Genomic DNA, 21,874 nt, shown 5'->3' on the forward strand with positions numbered 1-21,874 from the left:
GTTTTAAAAGAAAACAAGCTTATGGTCACCAAGGGGAGGGGGAGGGGGATAAGTCGGGAGATCGGGATTGATATAGACACACTACTGTATATAAAACAAACATCTATTAAGAACCTGCTGTAGCGCATAGGGAACTCTGCTCAGTACTCTGTAATGACCTACATGGGAAAAGAATCTAAAGAAAAGTGGATATATGTGTTTCTATAACTGACCCACTTTGCTATACAGCAGAAACTAGCACGGCATTGTACGTTAACTGTGCTCCAATAAAAGTTAATCCAAAAAATAAAATTAAATGTTTTAGAAATGGAAGAGCAAAAATAAATGTGTGCTAAGTTGCATTGATTGGCTAGTCTGAAATCATGAAACTACAGGTCATAATTCAAAGGCTCAACCCTCTGCTTCTTACTTCCTTGTAGAAATTCACTGCAATAACAACAATATGAGTTAATATTTGCTGGCATTCAACTCTGCCAGGAGCCATGCCCAGCACTGACCATGAATGACTCATCTAATCACCGTAAGTTCCTCAGTACATTATTATTCCCATTTTACAGATGAAGAAACCAAGGCCTGGGGGACAATAAGCGGCTTTGCAGGGTTCTCCCAGCCGGTTGTGGCAGCACCAGACCTGGAACTCAAGCGGTGGGAACCTAGAGTCTATCTGCTTAACCTCAGGGCTCTGCTCTCCCCACGACCAGTGGCTAGTCTTGAGTCCAGGGGCTGGGAGACAGAAAGTGCTGTGGGAAACCTGTCTGGCAAAAGCAGCTGGAATGAGAGGACACACCTGGAGTTTGGAAGGACAGGGAGAGAGCTGGGGACAGGGACACCAAAGTTAAGGAGAGCTGGGGTGGAGATAAATTTGGAGACTTGAGGGAGACCAGGGCCGCTGCCTCACTGAACTTTCTAAGCCCCCCAGGGCATTTGTCCTTCCAGCTTGGAACTTCCCGCCTCCTCAGAAGGTGAAAGTAGGGGGCAGACCTTGAGCAGCCTTTCCTTGGATCAATCCATGGATCACATAATCACACATTCTTGGTCAGCAAGGTGCTGAAGACTGAAGTTTCACTCCATCACATTTTTCTTTCATTCAGCATTTTTCTCATGAAATTAAAATATAATTGATTTTTTCCCCACCTTCCATTTCCCCTAAACTGGGCATTAGGAAAGAGGGATAAAAAGAGAGGGCATACTGGAGAACTAAGCATCAGTTCCAACTAGCAGAACAGCAGTTGTAAGATGTTATATTAGCCCCTATTATTAAGGTAAGGTTTGTGAAAGTCCATTTTTTGCGATTACATCTCCTCCTTTCCACAAGAGATGAAAGCTTTTGTTTTTCTCCCTTTTCGGTTAAAACAATGATTTATTCCAATACTCTCTTCTGTTGGTCCCAGATGAAAAGCTCCTGTGCTAATCTTAATCTTGCCCATGTTGTATTTCCTCAGTAGTAGACAGAGAGCAGGTGACACTGCTATTTATGGGACTGTGCTTTTTGGTAACATGCGTCATGTTGGAGCCCACACCCTCTATTCTGTGGTGACCCCAAGCCCCCAGCTGGGTCCAGAATAGAACCTCAGAGCTAGAAGGAGCTTTTCCATTTACAAACATGAGAAACTAAGGCCCAGAGAGGTTAAGAGGTACATCTAGGGTCACATAGCAGGTAGATCCTCTCTGAGGAGGCAGCTGTGGGATCACAAAACAGTTTGGGAGGGAATCAGAAAACCTGGGTGCAAACCCTGATGCTTCCTCTTAACAGATGGTTGTCTGGAGCAGACCAACCCACTGGAAATAGAATGTGAGCCACATTTGTAATCTTATATTTCCTAAGAGCCATGTTAAAAAAAATTAAGATACAGGTGATATAAATTTTAATAATATATTTTACTTATTATCCTAACATATTCAAAGGTTATTATTTTAACACGTGATTAACACATAATCATTAATGAGATATTTTATATTCTGTTTTCCTACTAGTTGAAACCCAGTGTTTATACTTCCTACACATTTTGATTTGGACTAATCACAGATTACGTACTCAACAGTCAAGTGTCACGAGTAAAATTTCCCCCATGAAATTTTAATTCAATAGGTATGCTGTGTAGCTGTATATGGACTCTACACTTATCTGCAGAGCTGTTTTGGTACAAGTACTAGGTATATGCACATGATGAGGAGGATTTTTTTCACCATCCCCACCCCGAGAATAAAGTTTCACCTTTTGGGGTGAAGCACCCTTATTAAGAACGCATGGTTTGGAATAAGTAGGAACAAACCTGAGCTTTGGGTTCCTAGCTATAAAATGAGGATTCATGAGTGGAAAAAATGAGGCAGGTTTGGTGGGAATGCACTGAGTAGCGTGGAGAGTGACACTGATGCTAAAAATTGAACTGGTGCTTCCAATTCCTTGTTCCCTTCCATGTGGGGAGTGCTGCCCAGGAGTTAGGCTGCCTCCTTCAGGCAGCTCCAAGCTGTGTGCTATCTGCCAGGTCCTCTCGTCCTGCTGGAGGGGACTCCACCAAGCTGAGAGGCGGATGCTGTCCTTCAGCCTGCAGGCAGCAGGACCTTGTGGAGCATGGTTTCAATGCCTTCCCTCCCCTACCAGACACTGAACTGACACTGAAGGGCAAGACAAAGACAACAGCCCTGAAGGACACCTGGCTCGGGATTCCTCTCCCTCCCCTGGATGCTCACTGGCGGGGGGGGGCACGCAGGCTATCTCTGCAGAGACACCTGCCACACGTCCCACCCGCCACCACCACTCCACCTCTGCAGTCTACTCCAGAACTGACAGTTTGCTAAGTGTGGGCTATGGTGGCTTCTTCCATTTCTAAAAGACCATGCCTCTGCAGATAAAGATATAGATCTGGTGCCCCAGCTCCCTGGAGACGCTGAGGCCTTCTTTCTTCCCAGCAGCCACTAGGATCCACCTCTGCAAAGGAGTTCTAACTTACCACCAACAACCATCTCTACCTAGTTCTTCCTTCTGTCTCACCTGAGTGACAGATGCCCTAGAGGCAATGCCAGGGGTCACTGCAGAATCATCTAGAATGCCTCTGGACGCAGGGACCTCAGTCCCTCTTATTGACCCTGCTCTTCCTCTAATTTCATTGAGTCAACATGGCACATGTGAGTGGGGCTTATTGAAAGACTTGATGTCCTCAGCTGGGACTGGCAGAGTAAACACTACATGGTGGATATCTGATTTCCTGGTCTTCCAGAGCCATGCCTTATTACGTATTCACTGTAGAGAAACACCAAACTTCTACAGGCTGCAAGGGAAATTGGCTCTGGGATTCTGTCTTTCTTTTGCCTCACAGTAAAGTCTAGGATTCTTGTGTTTCTTTATAGATATAGATCCGTCTATTCAAAGCTCTGGTTCTCTGAACAGTCATGTATGGATGTCAGAGTTGGACCATAAAGGCTGAGTGCCAAAGAATAGATATTTCTAAACTGTGGTGCTGAAGATGACTCGAGAGTCTCTTGGACAGCAAGGATACCAAACCAGTCAATCCTAAAGGAAATCAACCCTGAATATTTATTGGAAGGACTGATGAAGCTCCAATACTTTGGCCGCCTGATGTGAAGAGGGAAAGACTCACTAGAAAAGACTCTGATGCTGGGAAAGACTGAAGGCCAAAGGAGAAGGGGGCAACAGTGGATGAGATGGTTAGATAGGATCACCAACTCAATGGACATGAATTTGGGTGGGGGCCACTGTGAGTCATGAGCAGCGTCAGATCAGGAATCAGGCCCTGAGACACATCGGGAGGTGAGGACTGGTTCACTGGACTGACTGATTCTTTGTCTGCAAAGGTGATTTAATGACTGTTCTAACTCAAGCCAGAGACGCAGAGCCCATGACTCCGTGCCAATGCTCTGGGCCCTGGGCACCTGTGAGCATAGGTTGATGCCTTGGTCCCACCCTCCCTGTCCTCTGAGATCATAAGGGGCTGTGGAGCCCAGCCCCTGGATCCTGCCTCCATGTCAGCTGCCTGATGCAATAACCCCCCAGCAGGCTTCCTGCCAGGGCCCCAGCTGGGTAAGTCAGGGGACAACAGGGGATGTGAACTAGGCCTGGGCAGGAAACAAGAACGCAAATCCAGGGTGTTAAGGAGGAATCTAGGAAGATGCCACTGCTAACCAGGCATGGCCAGTCTCGAGCTGAACCTCAAGAATGTGGAGCTGACTTAAAGACGTCCAAGGTTATTACAAGCATTGCTCTCTGAAAGCACTGACCCCAAAGCTTTGGCAGGTCTTTAGTTTTAGCCTCCCATGGAGCCTGAAAGGTTGAGACCCACTGCTCTTTAAGTAGAGGGATTAGTGCCTGGGACCTGGTGGAGCTTCAGCGACAAGGCATCCTGCTGGGCTAATATTTAAGGCAGCACAAACTCTTCACAAGGTCCACTCCTGGCATCCCATTAAGATGCAGAGCCCACAAACCCTTCAAATGTGAAGAAGCAACTTAGAGACACTCTCTGCAGCATGTACAAGGCATGCTACTACAAGGCACGGTGTTTCATGTGGGAGGTGGAAAGAATCACTCCATTGATTTGGATGAAGGCTTCTTCATTGAAAGATATTGAAGTTTGCATGGAAGATATTTGCTAAAGTAACAGCAACTGAAATATTCTCTGAAGTGCTCTGAATATAAACAAGGAAACTCTCTCAGGGAGACTTGTTCAGTCTGGCTTCTCCTCTTATCACCATATTGCTGGGTTCATTGTCAGGCTCGAGTAGGCTGATGGAATGGCTCCACCATACTGGTGTGGGCTGCCTATAACCAGTGTGGGGTGGGGAGCCCTCCCCCAGTTACTGCATCTCTGGGTCTGCTCTTTCCTTCAATGACAAATAATTGAGGGGCTCAGATTTTTTTCCTCCAAAGAAAGAGTCCAATTTCACATCCAGGACACCAAACCATTTCTCATCCACTGCCCAGGATTGTCTGTAAAGCCCATCTGAACTATTTTGATGACTTTGGTTCCTTAAAATTATATCTCCCTGATGAGAAGATCTCATCTAAATAATCAGTTCATTTAGATGTTCTATCCTTACCTTGCTCTTTCTTCAGTGAACAGCCCAAAGATATTGGCTCCTGTAGCTCAGCGGCTGCTTCTGTGACCTCTCCTCAATCAGAGTCCATGGCCCACTCTTCCCCATCCCAAGTCCCGCACCCAACCTCTATGAGCCATGAATTCACCCAAAGTGCAGACTCCAAAACCATATTAGTGCAAGGAGGCAACTGTGTTCCCCAAGGCAGCACAGCTGGTCCAGGAGACAAAACTGAATGTTGGTGCCTTCACTTAACTGTTGTATAATCGCCCGGGGGAAACTGCCCAAGAAACAGCCAGTAAGAGCATCTCTGACTTGTCAGAGTTCTCAGGCACCAGCTCCAGAGAAGGGCCCGTGGCAGGGCTGACACCTGGGCCAGGTGTCAGGTCTTCCCCTTGACCCACATGTGTACACAGGCACGCCAGATTTCCCTGCCTGGCCAGGTCCAAGGCAGAGGACTGGGCATTCCCTCATGGGGTGGGGTTTCTCCTGCTATTCCCCAAAACCACACTAGCACCTACTCACCCCTTCTCATAGCAGGAGTCAGCTTCCAGCGGTGGTTAAGAAGGCGGGCTCTGCCACCTACTAGCTGTGAGACTCTGGACAGCTGTGAGACTCTGGACAAGTTGCTTAGCTTCTTGGAACCTCAATTTCCTCATCTGTTAAATGGGGATCATGTACTACCCATCTCAAGGTCTGACTGAGGAAATCACTGAGATAGTGCTGTAAAGCCCTTTGAACAGTGTCTGGGACAGAGTGAGCACTCATTAAAGGCATCCCCTAAAATTATTGTGAAAATTGTTAAAGTCCATCAGTGGTGTTGCGTTGCTCTTAGGATAAAACAACTATCTACACCATGGCCCACATTCTGGCATGGTCTGTTGTTATTGTCACTCCCTTGCATTTCAACGATCACATGCCCCCTGTGACCTTACACTTGGACCACACTAGCCTTCTCCCTACAGGCCATGCCCTGCATTTACCAGCTGAGGGCTTGTGGCCAGGCTGTTCCCTCTCCACAGCGCTGTGCCACTGGGCAGTGAAGGAGTAAGGACATTAAAAGGATACCCCACCAGGCAACGTTTTCTTGGTGACTCAGGGTCTAAGCACTGATGACTCAGTCTTATGTTTCACATAGCTTATTCTACCACCTTTCCACTATAGTAAGTCCGCTACAAATGAACGAGTTCTGTTCAGAGAGTGCGTTCGCAAGTCCAGTTTTTTCAGAAGTCCAGCAAAGTTACTCTAGGTACCCAACTAACACAATTGGCTATATAGTACTGTATTGTAATAGGTTTACAATACTTGTCACAAATAATACATATGTAGAAAAAAAAGGAAAACACAGAAAGTAATGAAAACACTTTGAATCTTACAGTACAGTACCTGGAAAAGTGGATAGTACAGGACAACAGCTGGCATACAGGGGCTGGCATGCACATTTGCAGCTTTGAAAGTTTCCAACTTGAAGCTCATATGCAGGGGACTTACTGTGCACCCTAAACATCTACAGCCAAGCTACCATGTGCAGAGAGTATACCAAGAAAAAGCAGCTGACACTCTACTTCAAATCCTCCCCTAAAGCTGGAAGCAAATCCTCGAAGCCCATCTTACACATGCAACTTCACACTTGTTAGCCTGATTAATGCCCGCCACTCCAACCAGACTCTAGGTAATAAGCAAACAGGGATCATATGTGCTGCACCTGTGACAGTGGAAATAGCACATGGGCATAGAATGGACCCTCGATAAACAGACAGTGAATGAATGAATAAGCCTCAATTTTCTGTGCCTAGCTTTGTCTACCAGCCCCAAACTGCCAAGCCCAGTTCTTGAAGTTCTAGCCCAGCCGATGGTTCAAGAGAAAGAGAGTCAGGAGCCTTAATCACACTGACTCGTAAGTTCCAGAGTCAGTCCTTTCATCGAGGAAGGTGTTGACAGCTCTCTTGAGATGAGTTGTTGGGTTTGAGTCTTCCAAACCCTGCCTGGGTGAATCAGAAGGCAAGATCACGATCAACCTGGAAAGATCAGATGGGGTGGTCAAGGCTGAGGTTCCAAGTAAGTGTCTAGAATGTGGCCAGGGCACGAGCATTTTTGGCAAGCCTGCCCTACTCCTAGGATCATGATGCAGTCTGTCTTCAGGCTTTTGAAGGAAGAGATACAGATAGTTGAGACCTGGGATCAGGAGGCTCCAAAGTTCCTTTATTTCCCTATGAATCCAAAACCTAATGAAGGAATAGTGAGCCCAACCTTCAAAGATGAGAAGCCCCCCCTTGGATCGTGGCTGTGTTCCCAACTGAAGAAAGGTAAACAAAGACAGATCAGCAAGAGAAGTTGGGCAGGAAACAGGAATTCTGGACTGCAGAGAGACAGGAAGTCAGGAATTCTGGTAAAAAGAAGAGAGGCTCTGCTCAATTTTGATTAAAGGCCCTTCATTTAATTTAGAGTACACCAAAACAGAATATTAAAAAAAAAAAAAAAGAAATCTATGTGGAAGCAATTTGTGTCCATTGATGAATGAATGGATAAGCAAAATGTGGTCTATACACGGAATGGATCATAATTCAGCTGTAAAAAGGAAGGAATTTCTGACACATGCTATAACATGGATGAATTCTGAGGACATGATGCTAACTTTCTTGGCCAGTCACAAAAGATAAATACTGTATGAAATCATTCATGTGAGGTTCCTAGATCAGTCAAATTCATAGACACAGAAAGAAGAAAGGCAGGGCCAGGGGGTGAGGGGCATGGAGAGTTATCATTTAACAGGTACAGAGTTTCAGTTTCCCAAGATGAGAAGCGTTCCAGAGATGGATGGTGGTGATGGTTGTACAACACTGGAAATGTATTCAACCAATGAACTGTACATGTAAAAATGGTTAAGAGAGTACGGTACCTTTTGTTATGTGTATTTTACCACACAAACAGAAAGAAAACTGGAAAAACAAAACACTAAATCTTTAGACAAGTTCTGGTAAGAGAAAATGTCAGTGATCCCAGCCAAGGCAGAAAACACTGTTTTGAGCACCTACTGGGTGCCTGATGCTTTGCTAGGCTCCTGGGTATACACTGTAGTGTTTAATTTGCAGAGGAACACTGTGAGATAAGTATGACTTGTTTAACTCACTGCTGAGGAGACAGACTCAGAGAAGGTGAGTGACTTCATTTAGGTCACAGAGCTACTGATACGCTGCCCAGCAGGGCTCTGGCTCCTGCCCAAAGAACAGGTGACAGGAGGCTTGTATGTGTCACTGAAGGAAACATTTGAGGACAGAATTATAGAACTATTAGCTCATAAATATTCATTTTTAATCCTTATTTTCAGGCAGGGGCTTAGGCTTTCTAAATATTTAGATTTTCACTTACAAACTTGCAGGATTCTGCCATTGACAGGAACTCTCAGTGGGAACAGAATTCACTACTTTTTGATTTTCACATCCTCAAATGACCTCTCTGCTGTGTCAATGCTTCAAATACTGGCCAGAGGCAGCAGCCTCTGATGTGAAGTGAACCTGCTGATGCCAATATTAATTTGCTGGAGCTATAACAGAAATTATGGACATATGTACAGAGCTTTGCCATTTGCAAAGTACAGATCAAACTTGACCCTGACCGTGGTTCCGGGTGGCCAGCAGAATGGATGTGACACCAAGGGGCAGAGTGTCAGGAGGTGAGAGATCAGATCTCACACGAACACCATTTGACTCCAGGCTCGGGGCTCATGGCACTGCTCTACAGCTTTCCTGAAACCTGTGACGCATGGAGCTGCAGGCCAAGGAAGACAGCAGGGCCAGCTGGCAACATGAGTCGCTCAGGACCCAGGAGGACTCTGGGCTGGGGACGGGGGGGCCTTGGGGGTGGTGAGGAGAGGCTGGGGCTCCAGCTTGGCGAGCTGCTCTTGCACAGAGCTTGGCAGTGGGGTTGGGGGTGGGATATAAGGAGACAAGGAACAGCCCAGGGAGCAGAACTGAAAGCTATTGCAAGTCTGCACACCAGAGTAAGCCCCTCCTTAAATTCTGTGCTCTGGGGACCTCATTTGCCTCACCCCAGTTCATCACATTTGAACGAGAACGTGACGACCTCATGGGAGATGCGACCTCTGTCCTGCCCCGGGGAAACCCTGCAGGGTGCCCTCAGCACAGAGCACCCTGTTCGAAGGGAAAGCCCTGCCCCTTCTGTCTCACTCACAGCACCAATTTATTTTCCCTAATAAACCTTCCAGAGGCCGGGTTTGCTGTGCTTTGAGATTCAGGGAGAAGGCTGGGTGTGATCTGTGGACAAGGAGAAATCATCTTCAATTAACTAGTCACATGTAAAATAAATGAAATCATAAGCTAATTAGAAGTAAATAAAAGTGTCTAGTTATTTGATCTCTGGTCTGGACTTTTTAAATATGCACATAAGTGTTAGAAAATGGCCCTTAAAAAAGAGAGAGAGAGTTTAAAATCAGGTTTTTAAAAATGTTAAAATCTACTATTAAGAGATTTTAATCAATACTATTGGAAAAGAAATAACAAAATGGGAACTATATAAATAGATATGGGAGAGAAAATCAATATCCTTAATATAGAAAACGTTCCTACAGATCAATAAAAGGATGAACATGTGAACAGGAAACAAGTAATAAATGACATGAATTGGAAATTCACAAAGGCATGTATCAATGGGGAGATGAGATTCAATTTCACTAGAAATGAAGTACAAGCAAACATACATATCTAGTTTCTAAGTTGTAAGGAGAATCTAAGGTGATAAGACAGAGTTTTGGGAGACTGAGAGTTAAGAGGCAGCTTTGTACATTGCTGGTGGGTTGATCTCACAGCTGGTGCCTTCCTTCAAGGAGTTAGTAAAACCAGAGGCTGACAGAGAGCAGGACTTTAACGAAACCAAATCAATAACCAAACCAAATCTACAGACCAGCATGTAATTATGTAGGTGTATGTGTGTATATGTGTCTATGTACATATATATATATATATTTGAATAATATACTACTACCAAGAAGAACCTATTCCAGAAATTCAACAATTAATACTATCAAGATTCTCCTAAAGTCATTAATCTTTTCCATAGGTTAAAGGTCATCCTCAAAGATGTCGTGCATTTGATAAAATTCAATATCAATTTATATAGAAATAGCAATACCTTTATAATCTAGGAAAGAAAGAAGGCTTGCCTAATGTGAAGGGAAAAATCATGTATTAGATGCACAGTCCTTTACTGTGTACCCTCCATGTGCCAGTGGATACGACAGGAGCAAAACAAAGGGCCTGCTCACATGGAGGTTACTTTCTAGTGAAGGAGACAGACCGTAGCCAAGGAAACAGAGGAATAGAAACATTTTTTTAAAGTAAGTGATAGATGCTAAAAAAGGAAATCAGGATGAGGGTTTAGAGGGATGAACAATCAACTTCACATTTGGTGGTGAAGGAGTCAGGCCGGTCCCATGAAAGTCAGATCCATGGAAGGTGGGATGGTGGCTCCTCAGATCTCTATTCAACATTGCTCTCAAAATGCAAGCACCCAGAATTAAACAAAAAAGCAAACAGCAGCAACAAATAAAGCAGCAAGGGAGAGTGTAAAGATGGCAAAATATTTTGAAGGAGAAAGTGTGAAAGCTATACAAATTAAAGTCATTTCCGAATCTAGATACTGGCATTTGCCAACAGCAAACTATCACAATGGATGGGGAGAATTGCATTGCCCGTTCATCTAGAAAACTGTGAGGAACGGGGCTGAAAAGACAGGAGCTTGCCGGATGGGAGAGCAAATGCTACCACCCTCCAGGGAAGAAACAGCAATCCCAAGTTCCAAGAGCAGACGGAGAGACATTTTTAAGTTGATTCCATGCAAAACTATCTCCGAAATGTCATCAGGAAAGAATCTTCTGCACACTGACTAACCCTTAAGAGCCTCATATCAACGAATATTCTTTACCCAGGAGAACTTCTCCGGAAAATGTATTCTCTCCAGGCCACAGCTGGTTGCACGTTGTGACAGTGATCAATGGCTCCATTATGTAGATTTGTTTTTTGTTCTGTGGCGTCCACCAGACAGTCCAGCTGCCTGTCTGGAACAGACACGCCCAAGTGCTGCTGGGCACAAACCTGGTGGCCTTTCTGGGGGAAATTCACAAGGAACCCTAACCCTCTCCCCAGTCAGAGAACCCCACTCTTTCACTAGCTCCTTCTTAAAGGCAAGTGTCAGGAGGTACCAGGGTAAGGAGCCCAACTTTGGTGTTGGACATACGTGCATGCTCAGTCACTCAATCATGTCCACCTCTTTGCGATCCACGGCCTGTAGCCCGCCAGGCTCCTCTGTCCTGGGATCCTTCAGGCAAGAATACTGGAGTGGGTTGCCATGCCCGCCTCCAGGGGATCTTTACAACCCAGGGGTCAAACCATGTCTCCTGTGTCTCATGCAGTGGCAGGCAGAATCTTTCCCACTGAGCCACTTGGGAAGCCCTTGGTGCTAGATGTTGGCATTGCTTATGACACAAAACAGGAGTAGAAGCTTCAGAGCAGACTGGGGCAAAGAATTCCAAACAGCAAGAACAACCTGAGGAAAGATCCTGGGTCACAAAAGCCGGGGAGTTCGAAGGATGCCGAGAAATTCTGTGCAGTGGAGGATATGGCAGGCCCAATGAGGTAGCATGGTGAGTTGGGGTTAAACAGTAAAGGGCCTCAGAAGGCAAGATAAGGGGTTCAGGCTTTAGTGCAGAAGCAGTGGGCAACCAGCTTGGGAATTAAACCAGACAGTGACATTATCGTATTTTCCTTTCTCAGAGAAAGAACACAGCAGTGATAGTTTGAATCCCTGTAAAGAGAAGATACAGAGCAAGGAAGAAGCGAGGCTGTCGGCTGCTTGTCTCTGAGCTGGGTTTGCAATTACCGCCCTCCTTTGATACTGTGAATGAATGCCATTCTTACCACTGTGTTTCCTTCTCAGCAAAGCATGCATTTCACTGAGCACAAGGCCATGGAGAGAGAGATTCCAAGGGCACTGATGGTAAACATTCCTCACCTGTGCTTAACAGCCTTCGCTGGAAACAGTGACGAGTGACACCGTCGGGCACAGGGCAGAGCCACGTGTGGAGGAGGCGGCCAAGGAGACCCCCTCCATGAGCTCAGGGCTCCTGGCACACTGCAGCTCTGGATGAGCTATGGCCAGAAATCCTCAGGGACTGGAATTCAAGTCTAGCGTTCCCAAGGGGAAGAGATGCTCAAGCCATGGTTCCCCCTGGGCAGGTGCTGGTCTACTGACCCCCATTATACTCCTCACTGCACACGCGTGTGCATGCACACACACACACACACACACACACATATCACTTCCACCAGCTTATCTAAAATACCAACAAATATTCTTCCATAACTTCATGTACAAAGGCTACAAATTCAGATTCACCTCTGATACCTGTCTGGCGGCTCCACATGCCTCCCTGCAGACGCCTGCCTCTCACATCTTTCTCTTGGTCCCCACAGAAAGGAAGCTGCCATCCTAGCTTGCTGTTCACACTCACATGTCTGAGTTCACATGCATGGCTCTCAACCACTTGCCCAACCCAAGAGGGAAGAGCACCATTTGCTCTATTTCCTATGGGATATAAGGATTAAGTGTCATTTAAGTGTCACCATGGATTTGTGGGCACTGGCGGTGCTTTGTAAGTTTGAACAAGCAGCCAGTCCAGCCTCCGCTCCGGCAGGCCTGGAATGAGGCCTGAGAGTCTGCATTTCCAGCATATTCCCAGGTGTTCCACAGGCCATCTCTGCACAGAGAGGTTCTCTAAATGCCAACAGGTCTCAGCTGCAAGTCCTTGGTATCCATTTGAAAAGCCACCAGATTTGAAATAAATGACCCAGGCTAACATCCTGGGCTGTACTTTGTCAGTCTTGTGACTATATGAGACACACAGGAAGGCCTGGAGGAGATCTAGGACCAGTGCAATAAATACTGGGGGCTTTGGAGGCAAGTGGGGGAGAAGTGGAGGAGCAAGAAAGAGCAGGAAGTGGTAGCAGTAAATGGAATTATTTTCAATAAGAATACTGGCAGGACCAGCAGTGATAGTGTCACAAATCCCACAGGAGCACCAGTACAGATGCAGAGGTAAGGTAGCATCATTACTAATAGAACAGAAGTAGGACCAGGGGCCTGCTAGCAGCAGGATAGTGTCGGCAGCAGAAGTGAAGGCAGCACAGAAGGGGTGGCAGATACAGTATGTCTCACCCCTTAAGAATCCAGACTCTGGAGTCAAACTGCCTAGATGTAAATGTTAATAGTGACTCTTCTGCTGATTAGCTCTGTGACCTTAGGAAAGTTGCTTAATGTTTCTGTGCCTCAGTTTTTTTGTTCTAAGGTGGTTGTGGGGTTTAAATTCGTATATGCAAAGGAGAAGTCAAGGTGGAAGAAAAGGGACCGAGCTCTTAGAAACAGGACACGGATTACTCCACAGTCAAAGAAGTCTGCTTTACCAGCTCCGCAGCGCCCTGCGGCACCGCACCAGTAGGAATTCGGTCTACAGGAATCTCTTATTTGTGGCCTTAGCAGCTTGCCCTATGGAGTCTTAAGAGCTGGGGAACCTCATCAGGGAATCTGGGAGGCTACAGTCACAACCCAGGTTGAGGGCCTTGTTCCTTGTCTGAACAGAAGAGGTGGGAAGGAAAAGTCATCATACACATGAGGGGAAAGCTTTGAAGAATTAGCAAAAGTCCTTTTGCTCTTCTGCATCTTACCCTTTTTTTGTTTCCCTATTCAAGAAAGATAATCAATGCTATATTTGTTGATTCCCTCAAAGGAATGGTGTGGCAGGTTAAAAAAAAGAAGAAAAAAAGAAAAGTGTATATGATCATTAAAGATTTCCCCCTTTTGGGAAGTTGGAGAAGGGATAAGCCCCTGGCCCTTAGTTCTCCAAATGCTTTACTCATGGCAGGGGAATCTGGGCCATACCCAATGGCCATATCCAGAACGGAATACCCCTATTCAGATTTTCCTGCCATGAGCCGACCGTAGGAGAAATAAAGTGGAGGACATTTTTTCAGTAGAGTTGACAACTGATGAAATAAAAGTGTGTGCTGCAAAGTTTCAGGTCGGCAGAGCACAGGGGAAAGAATAAGATCCAAAGGGGAGGGACTGTGGCCATCTGGTTCTGTCACCTAGAACAGCAGGAGGTATAGAGTAGGAATGAGAAACGTAGCTAGGAAATACTTAGGGGCCTTGGATTCTTTTCTCAGCCCTGCTGCCAATTTACTGTATGACTCTGAAAAGATCACTCTTCTGGCCTCCACTCCTTATGGCACTGAAGATTCCTTCAAGCCCCGGTATTTTCTCTCCTGATGCCCTATTTTACTTTTTCTTTGCAATCTGATAGTCTCTTGATGATTAGCTATTCACCGATTTTCTGTCTCCCCACTAGGCTGATGCTCCACATGATGACATGACTTGCCATCTTGCTCAACCATGTCCTCCCAACACTTAGCACTAAGCCTGTTGTCTATTATCACTTAGTGGATATCTGTTAAATGAAGGTAGGATTGGGTGGGTTCTATTTTCTAAAGGTCACAGGAGGCAGGACTTCCCTGATGGTCCAGTGGCTAAGACTTTGTGCTCTCAATGCAGGGGGCTCAGGTTCAATCCCTGCTCAGGGAACTGAGCAACGCGCAACAATTAAGACCTGGAACAGCCAAATTAATAAACATTAAAGAAAAAAATATAGCAGGAGGCATCACAGCATAATGATTAAGTTATAGGCTCAAGCTTCAGGCTTGAATCTCAGTCACATAACTTATTGGCCCTGGGACCCTCTGCAAATTGATTAACTCACTGAGACTTGGTTTCATCATCTGTACAATGGGGATACCAATGATACCCACCTCACAGGCCTGTGAAAAGATTACATAATTCACACAAAACTCTTAGACTAGTCCTGATGTGGAAAAATCACTCACTACCCACCAGCCATTATAATAGGACTGTCACTGCTTAATAATTAAGTAGGAAATGTAGAGGAAAGAGAAATTCCTTGTGAAGTCCAGACATGAGCTGACAGATGTGATATTAAGTCAACTTGCTCCATCAAGCCCCCGTGATGGCCACTCCAACGGAAAATCCCATGGACGGAGGAGCCTGGTGGGCTGCAGTCTACGGGGTCGCGAAGAGTCAGACACGACTGAGCAACTTCACTTTCACTTTTCACTTTCATGCATTGGAGAAGGAAATGGCAACCCACTCCAGTGTTCCTGCCTGGAGAATCCCAGAGACGGCGGAGCCTGGTGGGCTGCCGTCTATGGGGTTGCACAGAGTCGGACACGACTGAAGCGACTTAGCAGCAGCAGCATGCCATCCACACCTCCACTTTTCCATTTGGAATCCCACATTTCACTTTTAACCTACAAAGCTTTTGCCTCTGATCTTCAGGTTGTCAAACCTCCCTAGTCTCACACCCACCCTTCTTCCCCTCGCTCTTCCTGTTCGTGTCTCTGGGCTTTGGCATATTGTGTACCTCCGTCTGTAGTGGACTTCCCATTTTTCTCCAACTGACTAATTCCTGGTGATTGTTCAAGACCCACGTCAGTCTCCTGTGCAGGGAGACTTCCCTGAACCCCAGGCTGGTAAAACACATGTTATCAAGTTCTATTCCTTTCCCTACAGCAATATAAAAATCCCAACTATTTCAAGACAGAAGATGAAAACAAAGGAAAACTGTATTCAATTCAGTTGACTCTGACACCCCAGTCGCACATCTTGGGAGACCCAGTGCTACCAGACCCAGATTTGGGTGCCCACAGCCTTGCTTCCTAGATCCTCTCACTCTGTTGTTCCTGCAGCTGCCGAAGCCCAAGGAGGGCACCCTGAGCTCAGGCTCACTCACCGCCTCTTTATGTATCGAAAGAGCAGTTAATATGCCAGGCATCTCCCTTCTCGGCCCTGGCCCCAGCTGGGTGATTGGGAAAATGAAACAGGCTGGCCAAGGCTTGATGGTCCTAAATTGTAATTTCAAGGTGATTTGAACTCTCTTCCTCTTGGGGATGGGTGGAAAAGCTAAAGTCTCCGCAAATCAGTGTATGGAACTCAACAAAGAACCAAGGTGCCCCCTGCTCTAAAGCGTGTGTGAGACCGGCAGGATAATCAATTTCACAATTCTGTAAGGCTGGTTGGAACGTGATTACGAAGTTAGCCAGAACATCCTGCCTGGGCCTTGAAAGGCCTGTTGCAGAGGGACATCTAGTGTACAAAACCCTCCAGACACCCACCGAAGCCAAGGGCTCCCTTGCTTCCTAAGGTTTAATCGTTTGCTCCCCCGGGTTCCACTGCCCAATCCTGCCCCAGGCCTGGAGGGTCAGTCTGTGCAGTCAGCAGTCCTCTAAGAACTTAAGTCTAACTTCAGCAGAGAGGTTTGGGGCTGAATTGCTAACTGCAGTCCGATTAAGGGAGAAACTTCACCTTCAAGGTTGCCATCTGCTGGGCTCCTGCCTCAGTTCCCCCTGCCCTCTCCAGGTCCCTGCTCTAAATCACTCCAACACCTCCCCCAGGTGATAGAGCTCTGCCCTCTAAGATGACTGACTCCCTGCACTGATGGGCCACAAGCTGCCTTGTACAACAAGGTACGAGCGACAGACTATGATGATGTCGGGGGTAGCCTGATGACAACCTTGGAACCTGGGCCTTCCCTCCTTGGGCTCCCTGCTTCGCTGAGTCTCAGGCCTGCCTGGGATGGTTGGTCTCAGATGGTTCTCCTTCTCCTAAGGAAGGAGGAGGGTCTGTAAACTGAGGACAGGTACCTGGGGAACAGCGTTTGAGCATGACTTTTCCTCCTGGATACTGGACTCCAATAAGAGAAAGGAAGGTTGTTATACAACAAGCTAGTCCCATGAGAAGGCTGGCAAAGCACAGTGTGAGCCTACCTGGTCCTCAGGCCCCAAACCTCTTATCACGCTCTGTCTTGAATGTGTTTGCTTTCTGGTTCCCCCACTGAACTCTGAGCTCATCTATTTCTCATTCATCTTCATATCACAGGTTATTTTGTGAGTTGGCTCAGGGGAGCAGCTTTCAGATTCATTGTAGGATAACCCTTTGAAGTTACAATTGACGTTGGGCAACGAAACGTGAGAGGAAGTCACCTGTTATATCCAGGTAAAGGCTTTAAGAGCCAGAGCCCACTTTCCCTTCTCCTGCTGACATGATGGTCCCTGAATGCCTCTGCTTCATCATCATGCGTCTCTGAGTAACTCTGCTCCTCAGCGGACCCATCATGGACCAGGCAGCACAGGAGAGAGGTGATGAGCAGATGTTCTACTGTACAGTAAAGTTGAAAGATGTTAGATGTTTGCACTTTTGAGCTGTGGGGTTTTTTGTTATTACAGCAAACCCAGCCTAACCTGACTAATAAGTACTTCAGTGAGAGCAAGAGGAAAGGAGAAGTGGTGGAAGAGAAGGCAGGAGGGAAAGAGGAAGGAAGGAGGAGGTCAGTAGCTATGGAAGTCTTCACCTCTCTTTGGGTTTCAGTTTCCAACTTAGAAATCTGGAGACTAGAGCTAATCATTATGGTGCTCCCTTCCACTTCCAACACTCAGAGAACCTAAGAAGAGTCAGGCACAAAATCCATGCAGAATTCTATTTTCCCAAGTCTAATGTGTAGCATAGCAATATTTATAGAGAAAGGCGGCAGAGAAATGAGGCAGGAAACAAAGCAATTGTAACTTTTTTGGTAATACATCCAGCCCATAAAGATTTCATTAGATTCTCTAATAGACTCCTAATGAAAAATAAGACCCTTTCCCATTTTACCTACTTCCTGAACATTAGAATCAACTTGGCTTTTCCAAGCTTTGCACCCCATTTACATTAATTAGAAAGTTCCATATTAAAGGAAAGCTTTTAATGGACTGTTATTGCAAATGATTTTACTGGCGAGCTGCATTGTGCTGTTTTAATAGCACATAAAAATGGCATCTTATAGAGGAGACTTTGATAAAATTGAAGTTTTGATGGACTCTGGGCCTGAGTTGGCCTTTGCTTGGGGGCTGGGATTCAGGGATATTTTCTGACTAGGAGAAGTGGTTTTCTGTCTTTTTGGACTGGAGTGTGTTCTAAAGCATCAAAATGTTTCTGAGGGGTCCACATTGCCTCCTGCATGAGTACACCATTGGTGGGATACTTCCAGTCTCTTGGATAACACTTGTCAGTATTTCTCATGGTCCTATGGAAAAGGTAAAGCAACCCTGGAACTGCGATATAAGAAGTGGATTTCAGGAGGACAGATTGCCTGGTCCAGGTGGGCAGAGTCATGGGAGTGGGGGATGCCAGGTCTATCCAGGAAAAGGAGGGAATCAGGAGTGCCAAAGAACAGATGCTTTTGAATTGTGGTGTTGGAGAAGACTCTTGAGAGTCCCTCGGACAGAAAGGAGATCAAACCATTCAATCCTAAAGGAAATCAACCCTGAATATTCATTGGAAGGACTGATGCTGAAGCTCCAATACTTTGGCCACCTGATGCAAAGAGCTGACTCACTGGACAAGACCCTGATGCTGGGAAAGATTGAAGGCAGGAGGAGAAGGGGACGGGAAAGGATGAGATGGTTGGATGGTATCACTGACTCAATGGACATGAGTTTGAGTAAGCTCCGGAAGATGGTGAAGGACAGGGAAGCCTGGTGTGCTGCAGTCCATGGGGTAGCAAAGAGTTGGACATAACTGAGTGACTGAACAACAACATCTGGGGGCAAAGGAGAGAGGACAAATGATGTTTCTAGCTTAGGAAGAAGTTGCAAATGGGGGATAAGGCAGAATAAATGATGTCACATATAATGGCAATCAAGTATATAAACAGTGGTAGAGTGAAGGGACAAGGGGGATACCAGGATGGGTATAAGAGGAACCCTAGAGTGTGGGTTTGGCACCCAGATGAAATCCAACAGGAAAGTAACTGCTGTTCCAGTCGTCTTGTCCTCACACCCACCATGTGTAAATGGTCTCACCTTCAGGTATTCTTGATTTTTTTCCTTGGCATAGGCTTCCAGCTGCATGTTGCTCCTGGGATCCCCACCTATCCCTTTAGTATGAGAATAAACTGACTTAGGAGGAAGTGTGTATGAAGTTTAGGAGTCTGGGCCCTGGAGCTATGTCCAGGTCCAAATCCCAACTCTCTGCTAAGGATAAACTCTGTGTACTGGGCCAAGCTAGTTAAGGTCCCTGAACTTCAGTTTCCTCGATGGAAAAATGTATCTGTCTGTAGGGTAGCTGGGAGGACTAGGCCAAGATCACGCATGTGAAGAGTGAAATGCAATCCGCAGTGTCTAAGATGCACTCAATACATGTGAATGATTGTAAGGATAATTCAAGTTGTGCAGTTTAAAATACTAGCAATTTGGATTGGAGCACAGGATATCTGAAATGAGCTATGTATTCTAGAAACCAAAGGAGCCCCAGTGGAGAAACGGAACAGAGTATCTGCAACCTGAGTGAGCCCTGAATGATGCATTCAGCAGTGATTTCTCAAGGCTGCACACATCCTGGTTTCCTTAGTGCCTTGTCTGGGTGCCATGGTGGCTCAAGTGACTGTAAACACCATGAGCTCATGCAGTTTTACTTTAGCCAAAGGGTAGAAGGATGCTCCCTTTTATTAGACAAAAATCACCCCTTTTGTCTGCACCACCCTTGTTGATGACCTTGAAGCAACGACTCACCAGGGAGCTCCTGGTGTATATGAGAGGACAAGAGGAGAGTTAAATAGTCAAGCTCAGGGGCTAAAGAGAAGCTAACCCATCTTACACCTTTGGTCCTGCAGTGTTTGGTATGTGGTAAGAACTCCATAATGTTAGCTACTGTTACAACTGTCATAGAAAAATATTGGAATAAATGCAAACATGTTTCATTTTATCCTCTGCTTGCCACAATATCTTGTTTAGGACAAAAGCTCTCCATGCTGTCTGAATCCATCAACCATTATGAGTTTAGTTCTAGACACAATAATCACGAGCGATCCTGATCAGGGAGATAAGATGAGGAATGTGGACATTATGTCACACCAGGAATAATTAGAAGAATTCTTTAAGAAGAAGAAATTTTGTTACTGTGTGATACTGGCTGTATTTTAATAATGAAATGGGATTATCTGTCTTCTTTCTAAGAAAGACCAATGGGTGGAGGCAGGTAGAGAGATACCTATGGCAATAAAGATGGAAGATGTATCCATCTGAGCTTGACACAAGCCACAGGGTCAAAATTAGGTTGCTGCCTTGAAATGCTGTGAGTTCCCATCGTGGTAGGGATTCAAGCTAAATGTAGATTCATTCATCACGTGCTTATGGAACATGGACCCAGACAGGGTCAGTGATAACAGCAGGGAACACAAAGGTTAATAAGATACGATTCTTGCTTTTTAGTAATTCATGCTTCAGTGAAGAAGACAGACCCGTAAACAAATGCTTAAACCAATGAGGTGTGACACACATCAGGGTAGAAATGTATGCAAGGTTGTGTCAAACCAAAGAGGTGATGGAGCAGAGAGGGAGGCCAGTATGGAGGTCAAAAGATGCTATGGCAGGTGGCTGGTCCTGGATGATGATTCAGTAACACGCTGATGGGTAGACAAGGATGGGAGAGGGATGAATCTCTACCCAAGGAAACAACATCTAAAATGGCATGAGTATATGAAAGAGCACATAGGGCTCTGTCAGAAGATCGGCATAGTTAGAAAAGGATGAAACGTAGGGCCTAAGGGAGATGAGACTGGAGAGGTGAGTCAGAATCCCATTTTGAAGCTTGAACTAATCCTACTTTGGAGCCTACGGGACCAATAAAAGGTAGCAATCAAGGGGAGATATGACTAGACTTTATCCGTGGCTACAGTGTAACTAGAAAATTACTGCAAGAGTCCAAACAATGAATTATGATGGGCTTAACTAAAACACGGAGGTAACGTTGGGAGAATAAGATTCTATGGATGTGGAGACTGAGGGAAGAACTTAGCATAGGCTAGTTCCCAGATTTCTGGGGGACTGTCTCTTGGGGATGTCTCTTGAGAGGAGATGAACTGGATAATCTAAAGGAAACCAGGGACATATTATTTATTGAACATCTTTGGATGCCAGACATTGCTATAATCTTCTATACCTTCATAACAGACCTGCAAGGTAAGAATTATTATCTTCATTATGTATGAGAAAACTGAAGCTATGTTATGTGTTCAGGATCATAAAGGTGAAGCCAAATCGGGCCTGGATGTGTCTGTGTTTCACGCATCACACTTTTCTCATAAGATTCCCCTAAATTCCTTTTTCACTCAAGATTTCAGGATTCTAAGCACACAGCTAATTCTTGTCTGTTCAAAATTGAAATAAGCCAAGTCTTGGTGAAAATAATCTGACTTTATACCTGGCCTGGTTATATACTCTTTCCACATTAAACATATTCATATAGAGTGTAAGCAGTACCTATAAATATCTTTCCAATAAAAGTGAGGCCATGTATTTCTGAGTGATAATCCTCTGCTTCGGGGCAGTGATATAAACCAGCAGGCTGAAGGCCAAACAACTCTAGCTAGCCCAGAGATTCAATAAGTTAAAATACATTTTGGAAGAGAGCTTCAGGCCAGACCTGTTTTTTTCCTGGGTAATTATATGGGGATACCTGATTCAGCACAAGCAGGCTGGCTACGGAGTGTGAATTTCTGATTAAAGGGGCACCAGTAAATCACAAAGGAGTCTGATCAAAATTTAAACTTGAAAATTAAAATTAAGAAAACAGAGTATTTTTGTTTTTTATTATTTAGAAAAATCTGTTAACATAAAAAAACAAAATCTCACTAACATCTTCATTCTTCCTC

At 45.5% G+C, this 21,874-nt stretch overlaps 1 protein-coding gene and 1 non-coding gene across 17 annotated transcripts in view; one reads left to right on the forward strand and one right to left on the reverse strand.

Annotated features, from left to right (window-relative positions):
• The window catches only part of PTPRT (protein tyrosine phosphatase receptor type T), a 1,083,381-nt gene that overhangs the window by 293,215 nt on the left and 768,292 nt on the right, over nucleotides 1–21,874 (reverse strand). The window lies entirely within an intron of this gene.
• TRNAE-CUC (transfer RNA glutamic acid (anticodon CUC)) lies at nucleotides 14,625–14,697 on the forward strand. The gene has a single exon. It is a non-coding gene; the product is annotated as a tRNA-Glu (tRNA).

This window comes from Odocoileus virginianus, chromosome 9 (genome assembly GCF_023699985.2).
Source record: "Odocoileus virginianus isolate 20LAN1187 ecotype Illinois chromosome 9, Ovbor_1.2, whole genome shotgun sequence".
NCBI classification, from domain to species: Eukaryota; Metazoa; Chordata; class Mammalia; order Artiodactyla; family Cervidae; genus Odocoileus; species Odocoileus virginianus.